The following is a 16,084-nucleotide window of genomic DNA, read 5'->3' on the forward strand; positions in this document are numbered from 1 at the left end:
CTCATTACCAGATATACTACATCCATAACTAGTGGTTTCCTCATTACCAGATATACTACATCCATATCTAGTGGTTTCCTCATTACCAGATATACTACATCCATAACTAGTGGTTTCCTTATTAGCAGATATACTACATCCATAACTAGTGGTTTCCTCATTACCAGATATACTACATCCATAACTAGTGGTTTCCTTATTACCAGATATACTACATCCATAACTAGTGGTTTCCTTATTAGCAGGGTGGAGTTAATGCAATCGAATTGTGTGTGCATTGACCTTGTGACGCAATTTTATCAAACACAGAAAGGGGCCTATATTGGAAACCAATAGTCGTCTGGCACACTGCTTAGAGTTTCAACAACTTGAATAACTTATTTCTAGTTACCAATAATGTAAAAACAAGACAAAATATGACTATTGTTGCTATCTTGACTGTCTTAATTGTCAAATTTAATAGACGTCAGTTGTTGTACAATGTCATGGGTACACTCTGGGCATCACCTTTTACCTCAAATGAACATTGGATTTCTGCTGTTGTGGGCCTTTAACCATCTGTCTGACTTTGTCGTTCACACAGATGAGAGACGGGACAATCGTGGATCCTCTGGGGAGCCTCAACAACCTCATGATGCTGAAGAGGCAGAGAAGAGTCTCTCCGCATCAGAACACCTCAAGAAACACCAGCAGAGACCCACAGGGAAGAAATCTCACTGCTGCTCTGACTGTGGGAAAGGTTGCACATCTTCATCAGAACTTGAAACACACAAGAGAACACACACAGGAGAGAAATCTTATAGATGTGATCAATGTGGGAAAAGTTTTACTACATCTAGCCAGCTGACTATACACCAGAGAATACACACAGGAGAGAAACCTTATAGCTGTAATAAATGTGGGAAGAGTTTTACTACATCTGGCTCTCTGACTTTACACCAGAGAACACACACAGGAGAGAAACCTTATAGCTGTGATCAATGTGGGAAGAGTTTTACTACATCTGGCTCTCTGACTTTACACCAGAGAATACACAAAGGAGAGAAACCTTATAGCTGTGATCAATGTGGGAAGAGTTTTACTACATCTGGCCAGCTGACTTCACACCAGAGAACACACACAGGAGAGAAATCTTGTAGCTGTAATCAATGTGGGAAGAGTTTTACTACATCTAGCCAGCTGACTATACACCAGAGAACACACACAGGAGAGAAACCTTATAGCTGTGGTATATGTGGGAAGAGTTTTGGCCAATCTAGCCACCTGACATTACACCAAAGAACACACACAGGCGAGAAACCTTATAGCTGTGATCAATGTGGGAAGAGTTTTACTACATCTGGCTCTTTGACTTCACACCAGAGAATACACACAGGAGAGAAACCTTATTGCTGTGGTCAATGTGGGAAGAGTTTTGGTCAATCTAGCAATCTGACAGTGCACCAGAGAAGACACACAGGAGAGAAATCTCATAGCTGTGATCAATGTGGGAAGAGATACTCTAGTAAAATGTCTCTGATCAAACATCAGAAAATACATACATGAAGGAGTTGTTTCATGATATCAATGAAATAATGAAATTATGTCACAATGTAGAATGTTTTAACATTGTTGTAGGAGTATTTTAATGATGTCACAATGTAGAATGTTTTAACATTGTAGTAGGAGTATTTTAATTATGTTTTAATGATGTCACAATGTAGAATGTTTAAACATTGTAGTAGGAGTATTTTAATGATGTCACAACGTAGAACCCTAAATGTTTGCCCCCTGTTCTATTGATTTCAACATGATATGGATATTAGCCTCAGGGGGAAAATCCAGGCTGTGAATTGAACGAGTACTATTTATGTGATTGAACAAAAAGTGACTAACAAAAAAGAGTTGTGTTACACTTACCATGTTGGTGACCCACTGGAATCACAATGTAGCTAGCTGTTTACCACGTTGGTGACCCACTGGAATCACAATGTAGCTAGCTGTTTACCACGTTGGTGACCCACTGGAATCACAATGTAGCTAGCTGTTTACCACGTTGGTGACCCACTGGAATCACAATGTAGCTAGCTGTTTACCACATTGGTGACCCACTGGAATCACAATGTAGCTAGCTGTTTACCACGTTGGTGACCCACTGGAATCACAATGTAGCTAGCTGTTTACCACGTTGGTGACCCACTGGAATCACAATGTAGCTAGCTGTTTACCACGTTGGTGACCCACTGGAATCACAATGTAGCTAGCTGTTTACCATGTTGGTGACCCACTGGAATCACAATGTAGCTAGCTGTTTACCACGTTGGTGACCCACTGGAATCACAATGTAGCTAGCTGTTTACCACGTTGGTGACCCACTGGAATCACAATGTAGCTAGCTGTTTACCACGTTGGTGACCCACTGGAATCACAATGTAGCTAGCTGTTTACCACGTTGGTGACCCACTGGAATCACAATGTAGCTAGCTGTTTACCACGTTGGTGACCCACTGGAATCACAATGTAGCTAGCTGTTTACCACGTTGGTGACCCACTGGAATCACAATGTAGCTAGCTGTTTACCACGTTGGTGACCCACTGGAATCACAATGTAGCTAGCTGTTTACCACGTTGGTGACCCACTGGAATCACAATGAAACACTCCAAAATGTTTAGGTTTTCAATATATCCCAAACTGTTTCTGCATATTGGTTATTGATTTGGACACGTTAAAACTGTGTTTTGATATTGCACTATTCCCATTTAGCAAAATGTCATTCAAAAGACGTTGAATATATGTTGGGATTTAGTTGAAATTGAAAGTTGAAAATATGTCTTTTCAGGTCGTTTTTTCAATGAAAAAAAAATATTATAATAATAATATAAATTAGTCTATAATCAATTTTATTAACAATCTCACATCACTCCAGTATTTCTTGACAACATTCAAGTGCTAATTGTCTTTAGTCCACTACTGAAGAAGCATGACTCAAATCACCTCATATATTCAAACATTCAGCCTGACAAAATATACATGTTTTATTATTCCATGCCTCACCATTAAGTTAATTATTGCCAATACATATTAACAAAGGGGTGAACATTTGGTTTTGATATTTCATATTATGTAACATTTAGTAATCATAGTTATTCATGCAACCAACTTGACATTTTTGGGTACAATTATATTGACATTGTTACCCTGCTTTTATATCCAACAACATGCCTATCTAGTGAACCCTGAAAAGAGAGAGAAGCTCCGCAGTGAGGTGGAAAGTTATTACGGATAGTGCAGGAGTTTCCTCTTGAAATCAGAAATGTCTGTTGCAAGGACAACTTGGTTGCTGATTATCTCAAGGGTGGGCAGTCAAATAGATTTGTGTTTTGCATTTAGCCAGTGAGTTACCATGATCACAATTTATTTTGACATGTTTTTCCCGTGTTGGAGATTAGTTTTATCTCTTATTCTTTACTGTATTTTTTTGAAACTGCACTGTTGGGGGGCTCGTAAGTAAGAGTTCCAGTGTTGTATCCGGCGCATGTGACTAATACAATTTGGGCTCATTCCAAGGGGACGAGAGTTCTAGAAGTTAGTGAGTTTTAGGAAGACGACAGTTCTAGAAGCTAGTGAGTTTTAGGAAGACGACAGTTCTAGAAGCTAGTGAGTTTTAGGAAGACGAGAGTTCTAGAAGCTAGTGAGTTTTAGGAAGACGAGAGTTCTAGAAGCTAGTGAGTTTTAGGAAGACGAGAGTTCTAGAAGCTAGTGAGTTTTAGGAAGACGAGAGTTCTAGAAGCTAGTGGGTTTTAGGAAGAAGAGAGTTCTAGAAGCTAGTGAGTTTCAGGATTCTATAGAAAGAAAAAGTAGAAAAAAATAATACGATTGTATATTATTATTTAGAAATATGTGTTTTTTCTTGTTTTTAATTGTTTACAGCCAGTAGACACCATGTTTATATTGTAGAAGGTGAAGCATTGTAGATGATTATGTGAAATGGAAGTTGTGGAGATACTCTGAATGATTGGCTATGAAAAGCCAACTGACATTTACTCCTGAGGTGCAGATCTGTTGCACCTTCGACAACCACTGTGATTATTATTATTTGACCCTGCTGGTCATCTATGAACTTTGAACATCTTGGCCATGTTCTGTTATCTCCACCCGGCACAGCCAGAAGAGGACTGGCCACCCCTCAGAGCCTCATTCCTCTCTAGGTTTCTTCCTAGGTTCTTGTCTTTCTACGGAGTTTTTCCTAGCCACCGTGCTTCTACACCTGCATGGCTTGCTGTTTGGGGTTTTAGGCTGGGTTTCTGTACAGCACTCTGTGACATCAGCTGATGTGAGAAGGGCTTTATAAATACATTTGATTGATTGTACAACTGAATGCATTCAACTGAAATGTGTCTTGGGTGCACTGATTGGTGTCACCTCGTTAGTCAGTATGTGTTACACCTGTGCTGGCTTGTCCATCTCGTTAGTGGGAAGGTGTTTCACCTGAGCTGGTCCAGGTTCTATTTAAGAGTGTCTGGCCCAGTGCTCCAGTTGTCTTGATAGATGTGGAGAGTCGACACCTTTAGTTGCTCCACCTTTTTGGTTTGCTTCCTGTCTTTAAGTTTGGTGTAAAAAATTCATATTTTTATCAATGGCATTTCCTTAGAATGCTCATTAGTCTTTCAGTTGTTAGTCTTCTGTTTGTTGTGTACTAAATATTTCATTTTTTTATTTGTTTTTTCTTGTGAAGCCATTGTGTTGCATCCATGTCTGAAATGTGCGGTATAAATAAATCTTGATTTGATTTCAACAAATGAACCCAATGACTGACCAATCAACAGATTCTTGGTCCCTTTTAGTATTTGTTAATGAATACAGTATATACATATGAGATGAGTAATACATAGACTAAGATAGAATACAGTATATAGGATAGAATACAGTATATACATATGAGATGAGTAATACATAGACTAAGATACAGTAGAATAGGATAGAACACAGTATGTACATATGAGATGAGTAATACATAGATTAAGATACAGTAGAATAGAATACAGTATATACAGTTGAGATGAGTAATGCCAGATATGTAAACATTATTAAAGTGACTAGTGTTCCATTCCTTGAAGTGGCCAATGATTTCAAGTCTGTGTATGTAGGCAGCAGCCTCTCTGTGTTAGTGATGGAAAAACAGCTTCTGTCTCTCGGTCCCAGCTTTGATGCACCTGTACTGACCTCGCCTTCTGGATGATAGCGGGCTGAACAGGCAGTGGCTCGGGTAATAACAAAGAACAAATGTGTGTGCCTGAGGGGAAATTCACTTTCATACAGCTAAAAGGGGTGAGAAATTACACCAATATCAGTGGACAATTTGCACTAATGTAAATAAACATAGATGATGGAACATATTCCCTTTTGCTTACGTGATGAACCACTAAGGGGACATAAATATTCACCATCTAAACCATGTGTGACCTCTCACCTCTCTGGCTGTAGAAGTGTTCTTCCTAACCAGTCCCTCAACAGCTCTCTGACTGAGCTCCACCCTCACTGGGTCTTCAGAGGAGAGGAAGGCTGAGGAGGGATGGAAGGATGAATGGATCAGTCAGTCAATAAAGTGTAGAGCTGCTGTCTGACAAAATCACTATTTTAGTAATTCATTAAAGTAAATAAGACATTATGACTGCTGAATACCAACTATCAATCACTTAGATCATGTATTTTCAGGTAGAGATACATCCTTGGGATGTTCCTAGCCCGTTGAAGTTAACATTTAAATGGTTAAGGTTAGGGGTTAGGGTAGGGATGTCCCAAGGATCCCGGATAGAATTGACCATTGTGCCTTCTTCTGTCTCTTTTACATAGCAGGTGATGGGTTCTGACTTCTGAACTTTTAAATATAAATATCCTTATTATGTGAAATTGAATGAAACAATAATGTATGTTGATGCTAAAATGATGTACAATATTCCATGATGTTTCTATATGATAACAATAGAGTAATATATTTAATATGATGTACAATATTCCATGATATTTCTATATGATAACAATACCGTAATATATTTAATATGCCATATACTATTTTTTAACAGTTTCACTAATTAATTTGTATTAACTTAATTATTATGATTCAACGTCAGTTCACCGTCTCACCTCATACTGTATTGGAGCAGCAGCAGCTGACTGCCCGGTTCAACGTCAGTTCACCGTCTCACCTCATACTGTATTGGAGCAGCAGCAGCTGACTGCCCGGTTCAACATCAGTTCACCGTCTCACCTCATACTGTATTGGAGCAGCAGTAGCTGACTGCCCAGTTCAACGTCAGTTCACCGTCTCACCTCATACTGTATTGGAGCAGCAGCAGCTGACTGCCCAGTTCAACATCAGTTCACCGTCTCCCCTCATACTGTATTGGAGCAGCAGCAACTGACTTGATCGTTGATGCTAATCAGCATGTTTGAATCTGAGAGTAAATAGAGCCGACTACAACTCTAAAAATGAAGGGTTCAACTGGAGTTGTTCTCAGATCCCCTAAGAACCGCAGGGTTCTTGGTCAATGAAAAACAGCCCCAAAAGGTTCTTCAAATAACTTGTTAGAAGGTGGGTTCATCGAGGAACCTCCGTTGTTGCTGGACTTCTTCCGGGAACTTCGCAATTACAACTGAAAACGATGGTGACAAGTTTGGATGCGACAACAGTTAAAAAGGTGAAGTTGGGTTGATGTTTGGCTCTGAATATGTCTCGAAATAATTTATATAATAATTTAACATACTAATAATGAATAACGAAGACAATGATGGTTTTCTGTGAATATCTTCCATAACGTTACTATAGCTAATTACCGTAAATATTAGAAAGCCGGGTTTGATCGTCGGCGTTGTATGAGCTACAGTACAGTATCGTTATCTAGCTAGCTAACGTTATGTCCTAACTAGGCACAACTAGGTTTGGATTATTTCCCTCAACTATATTCTTTCCCATATATTGTATATCGTTTCCATAAAGTCAACATTGGCTTTACACTCATTAACGTAAGTTTCCAATCTAGAGCAGTTCTCACTTTTGTGATAATGAACTAGCTAACGCTAACTAACTAACTAACTAAGGACGGTGACCTGTCCAGACGAGATGTTACAACGAACTGAATCGTCAATGGAGCTCTTCCTCTTTATATAACCTGCTACAGCATGCAATACTATTAACTCACAAGGGGCATAACGTTACATGGACAATACTATCCCCTTTTGGAAACGTTACATGTACAATACTATCCCATTTTGGAAACGGTACATGTACAATACTATCCCATTTTGGAAACGTTACATGTACAATACTATCCCATTTTGGAAACGTTATATGGACAATACTATCCCATTTTGGAAACGTTACATGTACAATACTATCCCATTTTGGAAACGTTACATGTACGCCCCCTTGTGGAGGGAAATTAATATCTTAGATGGTAGCTGTAGATGGGATTCAAATGCATAATGGTATTAATACAGTGTCTAGACTACCTCTTTTGTATAATGATAAAATATTGAACAATTTGTGTACAAAGATATCTTGAAATGTGATATTAGGCCTGTATGGCAGTACTGTTACTGTATGGCAGTACTGTATTGGCTAGTGCTTTCTCCAATATGTTCTTCTATTTTCAAATCAAATCAAATCAAATTTTATTTGTCACATACACATGGTTAGCAGATGTTAATGCGAGTGTAGCGAAATGCTTGTGCTTCTAGTTCCGACAATGCAGTAATAACCAACAAGTAATCTAACCTAACAATTCCACAACTACTACCTTATACACACAAGTGTAAAGGGATAAAGAATATGTACATAAAGATATATGAATGAGTGATGGTACAAAACGGCATAGGCAAGATGCAGTAGATGTATAGAGTACAGTATATACATATGAGATGAGTAATGTAGGGTATGTAAACATAAAGTGGCATAGTTTAAAGTGGCTAGTGATACATGTATTACATAAAGATGGCAAGATGCAGTAGATGATATAGAGTACAGTATATACATATACATATGAGATGAGTAATGTAGGGTATGTAAACATTATATTAAGTGTCATTGTTTAAAGTGGCTAGTGGTACATTTTTACATAATTTCCATCAATTCCCATTATTAAAGTGGCTGGAGTTGAGTCAGTATGTTGGCAGCGGCCGCTAAATGTTAGTGGTGGCTGTTTAACAGTCTGATGGCCTTGAGATAGAAGCTGTTTTTCAGTCTCTCGGTCCCTGCTTTGATGCAGCTGTACTGACCTCGCCTTCTGGATGATAGCGGGGTGAACAGGTAGTGATGCACCTGTACTGACCTCGCCTTCTGGATGATAGCGGGGTGAACAGGCAGTGGCTTGGGTGGTTGTTGTCCTTGATGATCTTTATGGCCTTCCTGTGACATCGGGTGGTGTAGGTGTCCTGGAGGGCAGGTAGTTTGCCCCCGGTGATGCGTTGTGCAGATCTCACTACCCTCTGGAGAGCCTTACGGTTGTGGGCGGAGCAGTTGCCGTACCAGGCGGTGATACAGCCCGACAGGATGCTCTCGATTGTGCATCTGTAGAAGTTTGTGAGTGCTTTTGGTGACAAGCCGAATTTCTTCAGCCTCCTGAGGTTGAAGAGGCGCTGCTGCGCCTTCTTCACAACGCTGTCTGTGTCTCATGCTACCACTAGAGTGAGAGCACCGCCAGCATTCAAAAGTGACCAAAACATCAGCCAGGAAGCATAGGAACTGAGAAGTGGTCTGTGGTCACCACCTGCAGAATCACTCCTTTTTTGGGGGTGTCTTGCTAATTGCCTATAATTTCCACCTTTTGTCTATTCCATTTGCACAACAGCATGTGAAATTTATTGTCAATCAGTGTTGCTTCCTAAGTGGACAGTTTGATTTCATAGAAGTGTGATTGACTTGGAGTTACATTGTGTTGTTTAAGTGTTCCCTTTATTTTTTTGCTTTCACTCTAGTGGTAGCATGAGACGGAGTCTACAACCCACACAAGTGGCTCAGGTAGTGCAGTTCATCCAGGATGGCACATCAATGCGAGCTGTGGCAAAAAGGTTTGCTGTGTCTGTCAGCGTAGTGTCCAGAGCATGGAGGCGCTACCAGGAGACAGGCCAGTACATCAGGAGACGTGGAGGAGGCCGTAAGGAGGGCAACAACCCAGCAGCAGGACCGCTACCTCCGCCTTTGTGCAAGGAGGTGCACTGCCAGAGCCCTGCAAAATGACCTCCAGCAGGCCACAAATGTGCAAAACTATAGATATAGAGATATATTTTAGCTCACTGGTTAGAGGACAACCTGCAGGAGACAGTCAGCTACATTTTGGAGTGATGCATTTAAAAAAAGGGGTCGCTAAACAAAGGAACGCAACACTTATTTGTCATCACTCATCAATATCACGTTGAAATCAATTGTGTGACAGAAGGGAGATGAGGTTGCACATCCTGTTAAAACTAACAGCTCAAAAACCACACGGAATCTGGGAGTAATGTGTACATCCCTGGTTAGAGGACAATTTGTAGAAACAGTCGGCTACATTTAGAAGTGTTGCATTTTGATTCAAGTGGGTCACCAACGTGGTAAGTGTAACAAAAGCTCTTTTTGTGTTAGTCACTTTTTGTTAAATCACATAAATAGTACTCTTTTCATTCAGAGCCTGGATTTTTCCCAAGGCTAATACCCATATCATGCTGAAATCAATTGAATTAGGGTTCTACATTGTGAAACTCCTTAAAATACTCATACTACAATGTTAAAACATTCTACATTGTGACATTAATTCATTGATATCACAAAATAACTCCTTCATGTATGTATTTTGTCACACTGAACACAGCTATAAGGTTTCTCTCCTGTGTGTGTTCTCTGGTGTACAGTCAGATTGCTAGATTGACCAAAACTCTTCCCACATTGACCACAAATATAAGGTTTCTCTCCTGTGTGTGTTCTCTGGTGTGATGTCAGGTGGTCAGATCGACCAAAACTCTTCCCACATTGACCACAGCTATAAGATTTCTCTACTGTGTGTATTCTCTGGTGTAGAGTCAGAGTGCTAGATGTAGTAAAACTCTTCCCACATTGACCACAGCTATACGGTTTCTCTCCTGTGTGTGTTCTCTGGTGTAATGTCAGCTTGTCAGATGTAGTAAAACTCTTCCCACATTGATCACAGCTATAAGGTTTCTCTCCTGTGTGTGTTCTCTGGTGTAATGTCAGGTGGCCAGATCGACCAAAACTCTTCCCACATTGACCACAGCTATAAGATTTCTCTCCTGTGTGTATTCTCTGGTGTAGAGTCAGAGTGCTAGATCGACCAAAACTCTTCCCACATTGACCACAGCTATAAGGTTTCTCTCCTGTGTGTATTCTCTGGTGCACTGTCAGATCTCTAGATGCACCAAAACTATTCCCACATTGACCACAGCTATATGGTTTCTCTCCTGTGTGTGTTCTCTGGTGAATTGTAATGCCTGATGAGGTGAATCTCTTCCCACAGTCAGAGCAGCAGTGAGTTCCCTTCCCTGTGGATCTCCGCAGGTGTTTCTTGAGGTGTTCTGATGTGGAGAGACTCTTCTCTGCCTCTACAGCATCATGAGGTTGTTGAGGCTCCCCAGAGGATCCACGATAGTCCCGTATCTCTCCTGTGTGAACAACAAAGTCAGACAGATGATTAAAGGCCCACAACAGCGGTAATCCACTGTAAAAGGTGATGCCAACAGCGTAGCCATGATGTTGTACAACAATTGATGTCTGTAATGAATGTTAAAATTATTTGACAATTGTCTTAAAATGAGCAACAAGTCATATTTTGTCTTGTTTTCACATTAGTAGTAACATCTAAGATTGTAGGCTAGAAATAAGTTATTCATGTTGTTGAACCTCTAAGCAGTGTGCCAGACGACCTTTGACCTCCAATACAGGCCCCTTTCTGTGTTGCTAAAATTGCGGCACGAGGGCAATTTGATTGCAGAAACTCCTCCATGCTAATGAGGAAACCGCTAGTTATGGATGTGGTATATCTGGTAATGAGAAATACCACATCCATAACTAGTGGTTTCCTAATTACCAGATATACTATATCCATAACTAGTGGTTATCTGCTAATGAGGAAACCACTAGTTATGGATGTAGTATATCTGGTAATGAGGAAACCCCTAGTTATGGATGTAGTATATCTGCTAATGAGGAAACCACTAGTTATGGATGTAGTATATCTGCTAATGAGGAAACCACTAGTTATCGATGTAGTAAAACTGGTAATGAGGAAACCACTAGTTATGGATGTAGTATATCTGGTAATGAGGAAACCACTAGTTATGGACGTAGTATATCTGCCAGGAGCAAAAATGGTGAGCAAAGATTTTAGTTTTTCACAATGTATTCTGAATGTGAAAAGGGGAAAACTCAGGGGAGTAACCTCCATGTCCAGGTTGCTTATGAGTGCATTTCACACTACTTTGGATTATAATTGTAAGGATCGTTTGAATGTCCTGCTTAATATAATGTTTGTGTCATCGCAAATCAACCGCTTTGTATTTAAAAAACACTTCAACCAGTAAAATGCTCTTTGGCCTTTCCATCAGCCTGACAATGAGGGTTTGTACACTGTTTGCCAAATTGGCCCATAACTTCACCTAACAACAACATATACCCACTGTAGGACCCACAACTTCACCTAACAACATAGACCTACTGTAGGACCCATAACTTCACCTAACAACAACATAGACCTACTGTGAACCCATAACTTCACCTAACAACAACATAGACCTACTGTAGGACCCATAACTTCACCTAACAACATAGACCTACTGTAGGACCCATAACTTCACCAAACAACAAATAAAGGAAAATAGCTCTGTGTGTTGTACAATAGCCTATCCATCAAGGAACAGTTCTCTACACATTATGAGCCAAGTATCTCTGTGTGTAAACAGACTAACGAGACCCTACAGTAAATCAAGCAGACAATAACATTATAAACACCAATTTGTTAGGGATGTTGGATCCAACGTGGAGCACGGCATAACTGTCTTTACCAGAGTAATGAATGAAGAAGCACTTTGGTTGTTGTTGCATGTCGTGATGTTTGTCATGTGACTGTCATTCAGAAAATGATTTCCTGGATCAGCTGATGATAGTTGAACATGTGACTAACTAAACAGCTACAGTATTAAGAATGATGTGTAATTATTGAAGAACCGTGTTAATGACAGTATTCATTTGGGTGTTGTCAATAAAGTTACGATTATTCTTTTATTCTACCTTTATTATTTATTTATCATTATTTACCATAATGATAGTTTAACCAGGTAGGCCAGTTGAGAACAAGTTCTCATTCACAACTGCAACCTGGCCAAGATAAAGCAAAGCAGTGCGACAAAAACAACACCACCGAGTTACACGTGGGATAAACAAACGTACAGTCAATAACACAATAGAAAAATCTATATACAGTGTGTGCAAATGGAGTACGGAGGTAAGGTAATAAATAGGCCATAGTAGCAAAGTAATTACAATTTAACAAATTAACACTGGAGTGGTAGATGTGTAGATGATGATGTGCAAGTAGAAATACTGGTGTGCAAAAGAGCAAAAAAAGTAAATAAAAACATGGGGATGAGGTAGGCAGTTGGATGGGCTATTTACAGATGGGCTGTGTACAGAGTCTGGTTACAGTAGGTTGTAACTCTCTAGGTCATGCCAGTAGGCTACAGTAGGTTGTATCACTCTAGGTCATGCCAGTAGGTTACAGTAGGTTGTATCTCTCTAGGTCATCCAGTAGGCTACAGTAGGTTGTAACTCTCTAGGTCATGCCAGTAGGTTACAGTAGGTTGTAACTCTCTAGGTCATGCCAGTAGGTTACAGTAGGTTGTAACTCTAGGTCATGCCAGTAGGTTACAGTAGGTTGTATCTCTCTAGGTCATGCCAGTAGGCTACATAGTAGGTTGTATCTCTCTAGGTCATGCCAGTAGGTTACAGTAGATTGTAACTCTCTAGGTCATGCCAGTAGGTTTTATCTCTCTAGGTCATGCCAGTAGGCTACAGTAGGTTGTATCTCTCTGGGTCATGCCTGTAGGTTACAGTAGGTTGTAACTCTCTAGGTCATGCCAGTAGGATACAGTAGGTTGTATCCAAGTGGAAACAATTATCAACCCAATGTGGAAAGTGTCGAATTTGGTCAACAACAAAATGAAAGGCTTATTTGCTACGTGAGGTTTACATGATCTAACAGAAGTTTCATAATGCTTAAGTTATTATGTGGACACGTGACATACCGACAACTTTGATAAAAACACTATAGGAGTTGTCTCCAGATCGCTATGCATATTCATGCTAGTAGCTTAGCATCTCTCTCCATTGAATACAGGCGGTTGACGACAACAACCCTCATAGAATATAAACAATAGTTTACAATAGTAAGATGAATCCACCAATCCAAAGAAAGGATAGGCGGGAGCTGGTGTGCAAGAGAGCAAAAAAAAGTAAATAAAAACATGGGGATGAGGTCAGCATTGGATGGGCTACTTACAGATGGGCTGTGTACAGCTGCAGCGATCGGTAAGCTGCTCAGATAGTTGATGCTTAAAGTTAGTGAGGGAGATATGCCTCCAACTTCAGCGATTTTTGAAATTCGTTCCAGTCATTGGCAGCAGAGAACTGGAAGGAAAGGTGGCCAAAGTAGGTGTTGGCTTTGGGGATGACCAGTGAGATATACCTCCTGCAGCGCGTGCTATGGGTGGGTGTTGCTATGGTGACCAGTGAGATATACCTCCTGGAGCGCGTGCTACGGGTGGGTGTTGCTATGGTGACCAGTGAGATATACCTCCTGGAGCGCGTGCTATGGGTGGGTGTTGCTATGGTGACCAGTGAGCTGAGTGAAGGCGGCCTAGCAAAGACTTATAGATGACCTGGAGCCAGGTGGTTTAGCGATGAATATGTAGCGAGGACCAGCCAACGAGAGCATACAGGCCGCAGTGGTGGATGGTATATGGGGCTTTAGTGACAAAACGGATGGCACTGTGATAGACTGCATCCGGTTTGCTGAGTAGAGTGTTTGAGGCTATTTTGAAAATGATATCGCCGAAGTAAAGGATCGGTAGAATAGTCCGTTTTAAGAGGGTATGTTTGGCAGGGTGAGTGAAGGAGGCTTTGTTGCGAAATTGGAAGCCGATTCTAGATTTAATTTTGGATTGGAGATGCTTAATGTGAGTCTGGAAGGAGAGTTTACAGTCTAGCCAGACACCTAGGTATTTATAGTTGTCCACATATTCTAAGTCAGAACCGTCCAGAGTAGTGATGCTGGACGGGTGGGTGCGGGCAGCGATCGGTTGAAGAGCATGCATTTAATTTTTCTAGCGTTTAAGAGCAGTTGGAGGCCACGGAAGGAGTGTTGTATGGCATTGAAGCTCGTTTGGAAGTTTGTTAACAGTGTCCAAAAAAGGGCCAGATGTATACAGAATGGTGTCGTCTGCGTAAAGGTGGATCAAGGAATCACCCGCAGCAAGAGCAACATCGTTGGTATATACAGAGAAAAGAGTTGGCCCGAGAATTGAACCCTGTGGTACCCCCATAGAGACTGCCAGAAGTCCATACAACAGGCCCTCCGATTTGACACACTGAACTCTGTCTGAGAAGTAGTTGGTGAACCAGGCGAGGCAGTCATTTGAGAAACAAAGGCTGTTGAGTCTGCCGATAAGAATACGGTGATTGACAGAGTCGAAAGCCTTGGCCAGGTTGATGAAGACGGCTGCACAGTACTGTCTTTTATCAATGGTGGTTATGATATCGTTTAGTACCTTGAGCGTGGCTGAGGTGCACCCGTGACCAGCTCGGAAACCGGATTGCACAGCGGAAAAGGTACAGTGGGATTCAAAATGGTCAGTGACCTGTTTGTTGACTTGGCTTTTGAAGACTTTAGAAAGGCAGGGCAGGATGGATATAGGTATGTAACAGTTTGGGTCTAGAGTGTCACCCCCTTTGAAGAGGGGGATGACGGCAGATAAGAGAGGTTGCATCTCTGGAGGCACTAGTTATGCTAGGTGAGGTCACCGCATGTGTGGGAGGTGGGACAAAAGAGTTCTCTGAGGCATGTTGAGTGGGACTAGGGGCTCCGCAGTAAAATAAAACAATGATAACTACCCTAAACAACCGTATACAAGGCATATTGACATTAGAGACATAATGCGAGGCATGAAGCAATCACAGGTGTTGATTGGGAGAGCTAGCTAAGACAACAACGGGTAAGACAACAGTTAATCAGCTAAGACAACAACAACATGTAAAATGGCAATGAATGGGCAGAGGGTCAGTTAACTACACACAGGGCCTGAGTTCAAGGCTGGGGCCGACAGATAAACAAAATGGAGTACCGTGATTAATGAACAGTCCAGCAGGCATCAGCTATGTAGACAAGTGATCATAGGGTCCAGTGAACAGCAATATATGAACTAGGGAAGCCTTTAGGTAGTCATTACTATGCTAGCCGGGAGATGCGCCTGGCTCGAGGCTAACTGGTGCTAGCGTCGGGACAAGGGCATTAGCCACTATAGTCACTCCAGTGCGTCCGGTGCAAAGGGCCAGAGCTTACGGCAGGAATCCGGTGATGTAGTGGCTTCTAGTCGTGTTAGTGAAGAGTCTGGGAGACATCAGCTGTGTAGCTGTGTAGCTGGACCTTTGCAGGCCAGGAGATGGGCCTGGCTCAAGGTTAGCTTCGGGGCTAGGCCACTCGGTGGCAGCTAGCTAGCTGCGATTATCCGGTGTAATGGTCCAGAGCTTACGGCAGGAATACGGTGATGTAGTGTAGAAAAACAGTCCGATATGCTCGGGGTTGATATCGCGCTGTGCAGACTGGCAGGTATTATCCAGGCTAAAAGCGGCTGGTGTCTGAGCTAAAATGGTAAAGGACACTAGCAGTGGCTAACAATGACTAAATAACTAGTAGCTAATTAGCTGGTTATTTTCTGATGGCTAGTTGCTGATGGAGGTTCTAGCTATTAGGTCTAAAAAAATAGCAGATCCGTATCACATTGGGTGAGGCGGGTTGCCGGAAGGTATATTTAATTTAAACATGGAAAAATATTTAAATATATTGC

The sequence above is a fragment of the Salvelinus namaycush genome, unplaced genomic scaffold, assembly GCF_016432855.1.
Source record: "Salvelinus namaycush isolate Seneca unplaced genomic scaffold, SaNama_1.0 Scaffold1, whole genome shotgun sequence".
In the NCBI taxonomy this organism is placed as follows: domain Eukaryota; kingdom Metazoa; phylum Chordata; class Actinopteri; order Salmoniformes; family Salmonidae; genus Salvelinus; species Salvelinus namaycush.